The sequence below is a fragment of the Pseudophryne corroboree genome, chromosome 1 (genome assembly GCF_028390025.1).
Source record: "Pseudophryne corroboree isolate aPseCor3 chromosome 1, aPseCor3.hap2, whole genome shotgun sequence".
NCBI lineage: Eukaryota > Metazoa > Chordata > Amphibia > Anura > Myobatrachidae > Pseudophryne > Pseudophryne corroboree.
Window position 1 is genome coordinate 569,238,352 of NC_086444.1, and position 13,948 is coordinate 569,252,299.

Genomic DNA, 13,948 nt, shown 5'->3' on the forward strand with positions numbered 1-13,948 from the left:
AGTAAACTTGAAAACGTCATGATTGTGAGACGCACACCAAGTAAAGTAAGCATTCCAGACCCTATGGTAGATCCGAGCAGAAGCCGGCTTACGGGCCTTCAACATAGGTTGAACGACCGCCTCAGAAAAACCCTTGGACCTCAGGACAGAAGCTTCAAGAGCCATGCCGTCAAAGCCAGATGGGCCAAATCCTGGTAAACACAAGGGCCCTGAACGAGGAGGTCTGGTCGTTGTGGAAGTAGAAGGGGACGAGCCAACGAGAGGCCCGTAGATCGGAGAACCAGTGCCGCCTGGGCCACGCTGGAGCGACCAGAAATAAGTTTCCTCCTTCTTGCATGAACTTCCGTATTACTCTGGGCAGGAGTGACACCGGAGGGAACACATACGGCAGCTGAAAGTTCCATGGAATTGCCAGAGCGTCCACGAACGCAGCTTGAGGATCCCTTGTCCTTGCTCGGAAGACCGGAACACTGGGAGTGTGTCGAGACGCAATCAGATCCACATCTGGAAGGACCCACGTGTCCACGAGAAGTTGAAATACCTCCGGATGGAAGCTCCACTCTACGGCATGTACGTCCTGACGACTGAGATAGTCCACTTCCCAGTTCAGAACGCCCGGAATGAACACTGCGGATATGGCCGGCACATGGCGCTCTGCACACTGAAGAATCCGTGATACTTCCCTCTTTGCCATGCGGCTTCGAGTGCCGCCTTGATGATTGATGTACGCCATCGTGGTGGCGTTGTCCGATTGTACTTGAACAGGTCTGTTTTGTATCAGATGCTGGGCCATTGTTAATGCATTGAACACTGCCCGCAATTCCAGAATGTTTATCTAGAGTAGTAACTCCTCTCGGTCCACCGACCCTGGTGAGAGTGTTGTTCCAACACCGCGCCCCAACCTCTCAGACTGGCATCCGTCGTCCCAGTTGGATATCTAGAAGGGACGGCCCCTGCTTAATCATTGGTCCTGAAGCCACCAGCTCAGTGACAGGCGGACCTCCGGAGACAAGGAGATCATGCGAGATCTGATCCAGTGAGGCAGGCCGTCCCACTTGGACAGAATCAACTTCTGCAGAGGGCGAGAATGGAATTGAGCATACTCCACCATGTCGAAAGCCGACACCATGAGACCTAGCACTTGTATTGCCGAATGAATCGACACTTGCGGACGAGATAGGAAGCATCAAATCCTGTCCTGAAGTTTCAGGAATTTCTCCTGAGACAGGAACAACCGCTGGTTGTGAGTGTCCAATAACGCTCCCAGGTGTACTATGCTCCGAGCAGGAACCAGGGAGGATTTCTTTCAGTTGATCAGCCACCCGTCGGCTTTCATGCACTGGACTGTCAGATCGAGATGACACAGGAGAAGTTCTGGGGAATTCGACAGGATCAACAAATCATCCAAATACAGTAGGATCCTGACCTTTTCAGTGTTCACTCTAGGAGTGAAAAGGGGTAGGGCGCCGGACTCCGGGGGCACAATTGCGCGCATCCGAAACAGGGGCGCGGCCATGCAAATTAGGGGGCGTGGCCACACCTACGTCTTTTTTGGGGGCGGTGCTGCCCACAAACGCTACTATACAGAGCGTCTGTGGCCGGCGACGTCACTGTTGGGGGCGTGCCCAGTACCTCCGTCGGTGCTGGGCTTCCCCCAGCTCTCTCCCAATGCGTGAATGGATGCCGCGCGAATGCGCACGGCATCTATACACGCCGGGAGGGCAGGAAGCGGGTGGCTGTTCTAGCAGGGCGCCGCAAAAAGGGCAGGGCGGGTTTTGCCCGCTAAAAAACAGGCAGGGCGCGGCGCCCTGCTAAAACAGCCTAGAGTGAACACTACTCTTGACGGCGGAGTGTAGCCGTCATGACCGCCATAACTTTGGTGAAAACTCGGGGAGCCGTTGTCAAATCAAAGGGTAACGTCCAAAATTGGTAATGGAGGTTGCCCACCGCAAACCTCAGGTACTGCAGATGATACACCGCAATAGGAATATGCAGGTAAGAATCCTGTATGTCCAAGGAGACCATAAAGTCCATAAAGTACCCCTTGCCTCTCTGAGCTAGAGGCACCTGTACCACCACTCCTGTGGTCAGGAGGGCATGTACCACAGAGTGCAACATATTTGCTTTTGCCGGATCCAGAGGCACATCTGTCAGGCAAAATCGATGAGGGGGACGATTCTTGAAGGGTATGGCGTAACCTCGAGTGACGACTTCTCTTACCCAGGTATCTGAAGTGGTCTTCAATCATTACTGGGCAAAACCTAGAAGTCGGCCCCCCACCCCTGGGATCCCCCAGAGGGAGGCCAGCCCCGTCATGCGCAGGCTTGTCAGTTTTGGAAGCAGGCTGACGAGCAGCCCAGGCACGCTTCGGTCTGGGCTTTGCAGGTCTGGATGCACGAGCTTGCTTTGGGTACGCCTGACCTTTTGCTTTACCTAGAGGACGAAAGGGCAGAGGGAAAGTACTTTTAGCCTTCTGTGCGGAAGGAGCCGTACTAGGTAGGCAAGCTGTTTTAGCAGTAGCCAGATCAGCCACAATCTTATTAAGGTCTTCTCAAAAGAGAATGTCTCTCTTGAAAGGAAGCACCTCCAGGGTTTTCTTGGAATCCATATCCACCGACCAGGATCTCAACTAAAGGATACGTCTGGCCAACACGGACGTAGTAGCAGCCTTGGCCACCAGCACCCCAGCATCGGAGGCCGCCTCCTTAAGGTACAGAGAAGCCGTGGTAATATATGAGAGACATTGTCGAGCATGCTCAGATGCGTTGGAAGGCAGTTCCGCCTCAAGCTCCTGAGCCCACGCCTCAACAGCTTCAGCAGCCCATGACGCTGCAATGGTTGGCCTATGCACAACCCCCGTTAGGGTGTAAATCGCTTTCAAACAACCATCCACACGTCAATCCGTCGGTTCCTTCAGAGAGGTGTCGGTAGTTACTGGCAGAGCAGAGGAAACTACCATGCGCGCGACATGAGAATCTACAGGCGGAGGAGTTTCCCAATTCTTACATATCTCCGCAGAGAGAGGATAGCAAGCCAACAGTCTCTTATTTGGTGTGAATTTTGTTTCCGGATTTTCCCAGGATTCCTGACGTATGTCAACCAGGTGTTCAGAATGAGGTAAAACTTGTTTAACCACCTTCTTACGTTTAAACCTATCCTGCCTTGTCAATCAGGCAGAGGCTGTCGCAGGGGGGCGGCCAACGCTCCGTTTTCATGGAGGAGACTGAGAGTTGCGGGGAGCGGTGCAGCGCGAATGGGAGGTGGCCAAAAGTGGCCGTGTCAGAGGCGTGATGATGTCACATGCAGGCACCGCGATCGTGAACACAGCGGCGAAGCTCCTGCGGCGGCAACAGCCATCACTAATTTCTACGATGAAGCACAAATTGCGAGGCGGTCGCAATTTCTACGTCATCAAGGAGCGGGGGAGGGGGGGGGGCGCCGGTCAGCATGCTGGGCGGCCCCCAGCATGCTAGGAAAAGGATAGCAAATTCTGCTAATTAGCAGAATTTGCTATCCATACTAAATTAGGCCCACTATTACAGTGGACAGAGTTGGAAAAATACAAATGAAACAAATTATACTGCCGATGTATTAATAACGTATGGACATTGCGAATGCAGTTTTCTACTCTGATTCTGACTAAAATGGTTTGGAGTCTGATATTTTAAGACTGGATCCACTTGGGTAGTTAGCTACAGTGATGTCCTACTAAAATAAAATTTTATTTTGGATATATATCTGAATTCCAGCAAAAGATTTATACAATATATTTTTTTCTTCATACTGTGAAAAAAGTACAAGCATGCAAGTCTTAGGACTGTGATTTTTTTAGATCTGCACGAAAAAGGCATGTCCACTTACACAACTTTACTGTCCTAGATCTGCCACAGTAATAACCTGAACATTGATGATGGTGCACTGCAGTGTCGGTGACCATTGCACCCACCACCACTTTGAGGACCATAGTTTTGCTACTATTGCATTGTTTAAACTAACATTTTTTTCCAAAGGTAGTCTGACATATATGACAACCTGTAAAATTTCTTCAAAATTGGGGATGATTTTCAATATTGGTTCACTTGACATGGAATAACCCTTGCAGATTTTGTTCAGGTACTAATTGGAGTAATGGTTTTACATTTCCCAGAATGTACAATTCAATGGCATACCGCAGGGGTGGCCAACCAGTCAGAGACAAAGAGCCAACAAATCTTATTAGGTACGTCAAAGAGCCAACATCAAGCCGAAGGGGCGTGTGCAAAAATGGGGTGTGACCTTGTGCCTGCTAGGCCACACCCCTGGTATAAAAGACAATGAAAATGCCAGATCCACATAAAATACATTTTAAAGCCAGAATCAACATAAAATACATTGAAAAACACATTTCCACATAAAAATAAGAATTTACTCACCGGTAATTCTATTTCTCGTAGTCCGCAGTGGATGCTGGGTACTCCGTAAGGACCATGGGGAATAGACTGGCTCCGCAGGAGACTGGGCACTCTTAAAAGAAAGATTAGGTACTATATCTGGTGTGCACTGGCTCCTCCCTCTATGCCCCTCCTCCAGACCTCAGTTAAGGAAACTGTGCCCGGAAGAGCTGACATTACTAGGAAAGGATTTGGAATCCAGGGTAAGACTCATACCAGCCACACCAATCACACCGTACAACTTGTGATAACTATACCCAGTTAACAGTATGAATAACAACTGAGCCTCATGTAATAGATGGCTCATAACAATAACCCTTTATTTAAGCAATAACTATATACACGTATTGCAGAAAGTCCGCACTTGGGAAGGGCTCCCAGCATCCACTACGGACTACGAGAAATAGAATTACCGGTGAGTAAATTCTTATTTTCTCTAACGTCCTAGTGGATGCTGGGTACTCCGTAAGGACCATGGGGATTATACCAAAGCTCCCAAACGGGCGGGAGAGTGCGGATGACTCTGCAGCACCGAATGAGCAAACTCAAGGTCCTCCTCAGCCAGGGTATCAAACTTGTAGAATTTTGCAAAAGTGTTTGAACCCGACCAAGTAGCAGCTCGGCAAAGTTGTAAAGCCGAGACCCTTCGGGCAGCCGCCCAAGAAGAGCCCACCTTCCTTGTGGAATGGGCTTTCACTGATTTAGGATGCGGCAGTCCAGCCGCAGAATGCGCAAACTGAATCGTGCTACAGATCCAGCGAGCAATAGACTGCTTTGAAGCAGGAGCACCCAGCTTGTTGGGTGCATGCAGGATAAACAGCGAGTCAGTTTTTCTGACTCTAGCCGTCCTGGAAACATAGATTTTCAGGGCCCGGACTACGTCCAGCAACTTGGAATCCTCCAAGTCCCTAGTAGCCGCAGGCACCACAATAGGTTGGTTCAAATGAAACGATGATACCACCTTAGGGAGAAATTGGGGACGAGTCCTCAATTCTGCCCTTTCCATATGGAAGATCAGATATGGGCTTTTACATGACAAAGCCGCCAATTCTGACACACGCCTAGTCCAAGCTAAGGCCAAAAGCATGACCACTTTCCACGTGAGATATTTTAACTCCACGGTCTTAAGTGGCTCAAACCAGTGGGATTTTAGGAATCCAACACAACGTTAAGATCCCAAGGTGCCACTGGAGGCACAAAAGGGGCTGAATATGCAGCACCCCTGTAACAACGTCCGAACTTCAGGCAGTGAAGCCAGTTCTTTTTGAGAGAAAAAGGGATAGGGCCGAAATCTTGGCCTTTATGGATCCTAATTTTAGGCCCATAGTCACTCCTGACTGTAGGAAGAGCAGGAATCGACCCCGCTGGAATTACTCTGTAGGGCCTTCCCGGCCACACACCAAGCAACCTATTTTCGCCATATACAGTGAAAAAGTCTTGCTGTCACGTCTTTCCTAGCCTTTATCAGCGTAGGAATAACTGCATCCGGAATGCCCGTTTCCGCTAGGATCCGGCGTTCAACCGCCATGCCGTCCAACGCAGCCGCGGTAAGTCTTGGAACAGACAGGGCCCCTGTTGCAACATGTCCTGTCTGAGAGGCAGAGGCCATGGGTCCTCTGAGAGCATTTCTTGCAGTTCCGGGTACCGAGTCCTTCTTGGCCAATCCGGAGCAAAGAATATTGTTCACACTCCTCCTTTTATTACAATTCTCAGCCCTTGGGTCTGAGAGGAAGAGGAGGGAATACATAGACCGACTGGAACACCCACGGTGTTACTAGTGCGACCACAGCTATCGCTTAGAGTCCCTTGACCCAGCGTAAAACCTTTTTTATCTTTTTATTGAGGTGGGACGCCATCTAGTCCACCTGAGGCAGTTCCCATCAATTTGCAAAACTGCGTGAAGACTTCCTGATGAAGTCACCACTTTCCCGGGTGGAGGTCGTGCCTGCTGAGGAAGTCTGCTTCCCAGTTGTCCACTCCCGGAATGAACACTGCTGACAGTGCGCTTACTTGATTCTCCGCCCAGCGAAGAATTCTGGTGGCTTCTACCCTCGCCACCCTGCTCCTTGTGCCGCCTTGGCGGTTTACATGAGCCCCTGCGGTCTGACTGGATCAGAACCGGTTGGTCGCGAAGCAGGAACTCCGCTTGACTTAGGGCGTTGTATATGGCCCTTAGTTCCAGGATATTGATGTGAAGGCAAGTCTGTTGGCTTGACCACAAACCTTGGAATTTTCTTCCCTGTGTAACTGCCCCCCACCCTCGGAGGCTTGCGTCCGTGGTCACCAGGACCCAGTCCTGAATGGCAAATCTGCGGCCCTCGAGAAGGTGAGCACTCCGCAGCCACCACAGGAGAGACACCCTGGCCCTGGGGGATAGGGTGATTAACCGATGCATCTGAAGATGTGGTCCGGACCACTTGTCCAGTAAGTTCCATTGTCCTTGCATGGAACTAGCCGAAGGGGATGGCCTCGTATGATGCCACCATCCTTCCCAGGACTCGAGTGCAGTGATGCACTGACACCTGTTTTGGTTTTCAATAGATTCCTGACCAGTGTCATGAGCTACTGAGCTCTCTCTATTGGGAGATAAACCCTTTTCTGGTCTGTGTCTAGGATCATGCCTAGGCGAGGCAGATGAGCTGTAGGAACCAACTGCGACTTCGGAATATATAGAATCCAGTCGTGTTGCCGTTTCACTTCCAGAGAAGGTGATACGCTGTCCAGCAACTGCTCTCTTGATCTCGCTTTTATGAGGAGATCATCCAAGTATGTGATAATAGTGACACCTTGCTTCCGCAGGATCACCATCATATCCGCCATTACCTTGGTGAAATTGGTAATGACAATCCCGTACCGCAATTCTGAGGTACGCCTGATGAGGTGGATAAATGGGGACATGAAGGTATGTATCCCTTATGTCCCGATTCACGATAAAGTCTCCCCCTTTTCAGGCTTGCAATGACCGCTCTTAGCGATTCCATCTTGAACTTGAACCTTTTCAGGTATATGTTCAGGGATTTTAATTCAATATGGGTCTAACCGAACCGTCTGGTTTCGGGATTATAACATGGTCGAATAATAACACCCTCTTGTTGAAGGAGGGGACCCTTGACCACCACCTGTTGAAGATACAATTTACGAATTGCAGTTAACACTGGCTCCCTCTCTTCGGGGGAAACCCGCCGGGTCCACGGTGAGGGGGCATCTTCTCCCAGTCCAGCCTGTATCCCTGCGACACAATTTCTATTGCCCAGGGATCTAACAGGGAGTGAACCCACTTGTGGCTGAACTTACGAAGGCGTGTCCCCACCGGGCCTAGCTCCGCCTGTGGAGCCCCAGCGACATACGGTGGATTTTTGTAGAGGCCGGGGAGGACTTCTGTTCCTGGGGACTAGCTATTGTACAGCTTCTTGCCTCTACCCCCGGCTCTGACAAGAAAGGACGCACCTCAGACTTTCTTGTTTCTTTATTCGAAAAGCTGCATTTAATAATGTCGTGCTTTCCCAGGCTGTGCAGGAATATAGGGCAAACTAGCAGAATTACCAACTATAGCTGTGGAGACCAGGCCCGAGAACCTTTCTCCACACAATCCTCAGCCTTCCATATGCCTCTTAAGTCGGCATCATCTGTCCAATGTATATTCTACAGGACACGTCAAGCAGAAATCGACATAGCTTTTGACTCTAGGACCCAGTATACTCATGTCCCTTTGGGCATGCTTTATAATTATATATCTATCACTTAAGACAGCATCTTAAAATATTTATATGCATACTAGGGTCTCAATCTCTGCTGATAAGGTACCTGTCCACGCTGCCACAGCGCTATAAACCCATGCCGACACAATCGCCGGTCTGGGTAGTATACTAGAATGTGCACACTATCTGCAGGATCCCTGAGAATAGCTAGTGCAAACAGGACACCCAAGGGGAAGATTCTCAACACATCCTGGCCCTAGTGGGGAAAGGATACAGCCTGAGAATTCTCTTGTGGAAAGATGCCGTCTCTTGTCTGGAGATTCCCGCTCTTTTTCCTCATGAGAGGAGGGAAATTTACCTCAGCATTCTTCCCCTTAACATGTGTACTCTCGTGTCAGGGACAGATGAGTCATCAGTGATATGCAAATCATCTTTTATTCCAATAATCATATATTGAATATCTTTTAGCCCTCTTGGCTGTAACTTTGCATTATCGTAGTCGACAGTGGAGTTAAACTCCGTGTCGATACCAGTGTTTGTTATTTTGGATAGTGAGCATAGAGAGACTCTGAAGAACTCTGTGACATAGGGACAGACCAGGGTAGATTTCCTTTCTGTTCCCTAACCCTTTTGTGCAATAATTTTACCTCAGCACTTACACATATCCAAACAGGTGTCGGCGTTGTCGACGGAGACACCCTCCCACACACATATCCGCTCTATCACCTCCTTAGAGGAGCCTTTTACCTCAGACATGTCGACACACGCGTACCGACACACCACACACACAGGGGATGCTCTATTTGAAGACAGTTCCCCCACCAGGCCCTTTGGAGAGACAGAGAGAGAGTATGCCAGCACACACCACAGCGCTATATAATACAGGGATGTACACTATACTGAGTGATTTTTCCCCTATAGCAGCTTATATACACAGTTTTGCGCCTAAATTTATGTGCCCCCCTCTCTTTTTTACCCTTTATGTACCAGGATACTGCAGGGGAGAGCCTGGGAAGCTTCCTTCCAGCTGAGGTGTCAAGAGAAAATGGCGCCGGTGTGCTGAGGAAGAAGGCCCGGCCCCCTCAGCGGCGGGCTTCTGTCCTTTTATGTACTTTAATGGCGGGGGTTTTTACACATATACAGTACTAGACTGTATTATGTGTGTTTTTATTGCCATAAGGTAATCTAATTGCTGGCCAGGGCGCCCCCTTCCCCCAGCGCCCTGCACCCATCAGTGACCGGAGTGTGTGGTGTGCTAAGGGAGCAATGGCGCACAGCTGCAGTGCTGTGCGCTACCTTAATGAAGACTGGAGTCTTCAGCCGCCGATTTTCAACTTCTCTTCGTTCTTCTGGCTCTGCAAGGGGGACGGCGGCGCGGCTCCGGGACCGGACGACCGAGGACTGGGCCTGTGTTCGATCCCTCTGGAGCTAATGGTGTCCAGTAGCCTTAGAAGCCCAAGCTAGCTGCAAGCAGGTAGGTTCGCTTCTCTCCCCTCAGTCCCACGTAGCAGTGAGTCTGTTGCCAGCAGATCTCACTGAAAATAAAAAACCTAACAAATACTTTCTTTTCTAGGAAGCTCAGGAGAGCCCCTAGGGTGCATCCAGCTCTGGCCGGGCACAGATTCTAACTGAGGTCTGGAGGAGGGGCATAGAGGGAGGAGCCAGTGCACACCAGATATAGTACCTAATCTTTCTTTTAAGAGTGCCCAGTCTCCTGCGGAGCCCGTCTATTCCCCATGGTCCTTACGGAGTACCCAGCATCCACTAGGACGTTAGAGAAATAATTGAAAAATCCAGATCCTCATAAAATATATTGAAAAAGCCATATTCACATAATACACTTCAGCTCCTCCATGTGTCACTCCAGCCAGCACCCTCCTGTGTCAATGTGTCACTCCAGCCAGCACCCTCCTGTGTCACCCAAGTCAGCTCCCCATTGTGTCTCTCCTGCCAGGATTCTACTTTGACACTCCAGCCAGCTCCCCATTGTGTCAATTTGTCACTCCAGCCAGCACCCTCCTGTGTCATTCCAGCCAGCACCCTCCTGTGTCACTCCAGCCAGCTGCCAATTGTGTCACTCTTGCCAGCACCCTCCTGTGTCACTCCAGACATCACCCTCCTGAATCACTCCAGTCAGCTCCCCATTATGTCTCTCCTACCAGGATCCTGCTGTGTCACTCCAGCCAGCACCACCTTTTGTCACTCCAGCCCACACTCATATGTCACTACAGCCCAGTATCTGGCTCCCTCAGTTTTCAGTCGCTGTAGTGCTGCTGTGTGTCTGGTTGGAGTGCACCAGTTTCCAGGATCTGTTGTGATCAGATGACTGAGTGTCGGGAGCCACATTTGAATAAAGAAAGAGCCACAGGTTGGCCACGGCTGGCATACCACATTCATAAAACTGCTGCACCAAGAACTGGTAGTATGTGGATAGTAAAATGGAGGTGGTAACCGGTCTATTGGCATAAAAACAAAATGAGTGTTGCACACCTTTTTCAGCTTATAAATCACATTCACGAGTCCAAAGCAACATTGCCTACTGATAAGTCATTAGTTAGCAAAAGTTGACGATGGGATTTTACATGGCATACCTGGCACTGGGACAATTCTTCAGTCAAGCTGCTGATTTCTTCCTCAAGTAACAGAATGCGTTCCTGACTGTTCTGCTTTACAGCCATTTCTCCAGCTTTGTCATATAATTGAGGATGTGTATGATAAATGAAGATCTAGGGTCAACAAAAATATACACCCATAAAACATTTATATTCCGGAGAATACACTTTAATCAAAAAATATCATATTTTGAGATTGAATGGAGATAATCCAAACAAATCGGAAAACTTAAAAAAAGGGGGAAGGAGGAAATCTAAAAATTTACTGTATGAACTATTTATTTTACGCATCGTCCATATTCTAGTACGTTTATATGAATGGATCATACACATTTACATGTGAGTGAATGATATTTATTTATTGCATAAATATCTAGTTATAGTTAGGGATGGCTATCAACCATCAATAATTGCTGAACATCAATGGTTAACTACTAATGGTTGACTGCCTTGCCACTGATGACAGAGAGCCAATAGTTCTCTGCTACCAGCTAAGCCCCGCCCCTGTTTTTTTTTTTTTTATGGGGGGGGGGGGGGGGGTTTATTGGCCCATGGTCCAGCCAGCACCTGCCAGCAATGGCCACAAGTTATGCAAACCATCAATAGTACACCATAGATGATTTAAGTGCCATCAATGGTTATCAACAATGGCAACCATCGATGGGCAGCCCACCATAGGCCATCCCTAGTTATAGTATGTCTGCAAATCATTTGGAATGCTGTCATGGGGAATGCAAATCACGCAAAGAAATACAACCATCACAATAGTGGTTACAAGCTATATGTTATCTTGCTGGTATAGAATAGTGATTTGCTAGCATTGTGTCCATGTTGCACAATTTTTTGTAAAAACAGAAAAGCGACCTGGAAGAAATGCATAAAAAAAATTGGTGTAATCTTCCAGAACACCACAATAGTGGCAGCTGAGCAGAACCATAATACAGACTCTAAAATCAGCCATAAGCAAAGTTTTGGAGGTTGTTATAAGGTGTCAAATGGATGATTCTCACTTTAAAAATAAAAAACTTTATGAATGTTGGAAAAATTATAGGCAACAAGTCTTTTCCAACAAATTCAACTCTTTAAAGCATTTTAGGGCACAGCAAAGAATTGTTTAATTTGATTTTGTCGGTGTATCAAAACAAGCTTGTAAACTGTTGGGGGGGGGGGGGCATAGCGCATCACTACAACACCACACCATATTTTTTTAACCCACTGTTGTTATCTCTTTAGAGAAAACTTCCTGAAAACTGACATGTCATTATTGGGCATATTCTACAAATTAAGGTGGGTACACACTAGTGGTATAGTGAACTATATCGCTCATTTTACCCCCTCCTGAGCAATATAGTTTACTATATCGCCCAGTGTGTATGCCACCGAGTACGAACTATACGCGACCCCACGGGTAATTAACGAGCCTCAAGTGCCCTACACACTGGGCGATGGCAGCAAATTGGACGCTGAATGATCTGAATGATAATCATTATCATCCAAATTGTTTTGCATTGCAAAACAACGGGAAACCAATGATGAACGACCGCAGGGACGCGCATCATTCATTGTTGGTGAATACAAACTAAACTATATATTGCTCATTTCTGAGCGATATCGTTAATATCGCCCATCACCATCGCCCAGTGTGTATGTCGCTTAAGTATCGGCCGTGCATGCAGTTCAAATTGGACTCATCATCCAAAGCTGCATGCTCCGGCCAGCCTCGGCATGACGTCACTGTGCGATATCGCACAGTGGGGCAGATTTATTAAGCTTGGTGAAGTGATAAAGTTGAAGGTGATAAAGTACCAGCCAATCAGCTCCTGTCATTTTTCAAACCCAACCTGTGACATGGCAGTTAGGATCTGATTGGCTGGTCCTTTATCACCTTCCACTTTATCACTTCACCGAGCGTAATAAATCTGCCCCAGTGTGCATGCCTGCCGTCAGGCGACCCGGCCCAGGAGGGAAACACTAGGCGATGTCACTCACGAGAACATCACCAAGTGTGTACCCAACTTTACTCCTCCAGGTGCATGACTACGCATTGGAGCGGTGTGCAGAAGCTCTGCACTAAGGGGTCTATTTATTAAGCCTTGGATGGAGATAAAGTCGCTGGAGATAAAGTACCAGCCAATCGGCTCCTAACTGTCATGCCACAGGCTGTGTTTGAAAAATGAGTTAGTAGCTGATTGGCTGGTATTTTATCTCCAGCGACTTTATCTCCATCCAAGGCTTAGTAAATAGACCCCGGAGTCCCGGCCGGCCTTTTTAACCAAAAGGGGTGAGGGAGACTTCATCCGGATGATGATTACAGAACTCCAGCGAGCTGTGAGCAGTCATCAGTATGTGCCGCTGGCAGCAGGAGGGTGCCGAATACGGGATACCAATGGGCACTGGCATGAGCGACCCAGGGAGCTCCCACCGCGGCTCACCCCCCAGCAACAGAAGAGACACGGGAGAGTTATACACAGCTCAGTAATGGACGGAGCTGCGCCATATGTACCTGGTGCTGCCGCTACGGACGGTCACAGCAGTAACTGTGATAGTGGGTAGCTGCCGGGGGTGACGCGCCGCACAGTCAGTATGTAACACACACTCAGTGCGCCCGGTGCGGGCATTCAGTAACGCAGCAACACTTCCCCGCTCATACAGCCCGCCTCTCCGCCGCCAGCCAACCGCCAGCGCCTACCCTTGGGGCCAATCACGGCCCTGCTTTCTGCCACACACTCTGACAATGCGCAAGAGACGGAAGCGTTGATTGGACGGTTTTATGTGGCCGGGAAGTTCAAGTAGGCTGTTTTGGAGCCCGGAGGTCGGAGGAGGATGGCAGGCAGCTGACGGAATGGTTGTGCGCTGTGTGTAGTGCCAGTGCTTAGTGGTGTGCAAAGCGCTGTGCTATCCACTACGTATAGCCATTTGCTCCGGCTGTAGACATTTTTAACCAATTTCAAAGTTACTGTTTATGACTTGTCTCTTTATTATAAAGTACGTGTGCATAATAACGACTTAATATCATGCTTGCCTGCCTGACCCTCTCCATGAGGGAGAAAATGCTCTGTTCCTGGACTTTCCTGGTAATGTATGATTGCCATCACCTGTGGTGAGCTAGTTAATTGATAAGAAAGGTGTTTCACCACAGGTGATGGCAATCATACATTACCAGGAAAGTCCAGGAACAGAGCATTTTCTCCCTCATGGAGAGGGTCAG

At 48.8% G+C, this 13,948-nt stretch overlaps 1 long non-coding RNA gene across 1 annotated transcript in view; it reads right to left on the reverse strand.

The window, feature by feature from the left end:
• The window catches only part of LOC134920961 (uncharacterized), a 116,907-nt gene extending 103,417 nt beyond the window's left edge, over positions 1–13,490 (reverse strand). Inside the window, exons 1-2 of the long non-coding RNA XR_010177470.1 lie at positions 13,244–13,490; positions 10,720–10,854 (exon numbers count right to left, since the gene is read on the reverse strand). This is a non-coding gene — a long non-coding RNA (uncharacterized LOC134920961). The remainder of the gene's footprint in view (positions 1–10,719; positions 10,855–13,243) is intronic.
• Between the last annotated feature and the right edge of the window lie 458 nt (positions 13,491–13,948).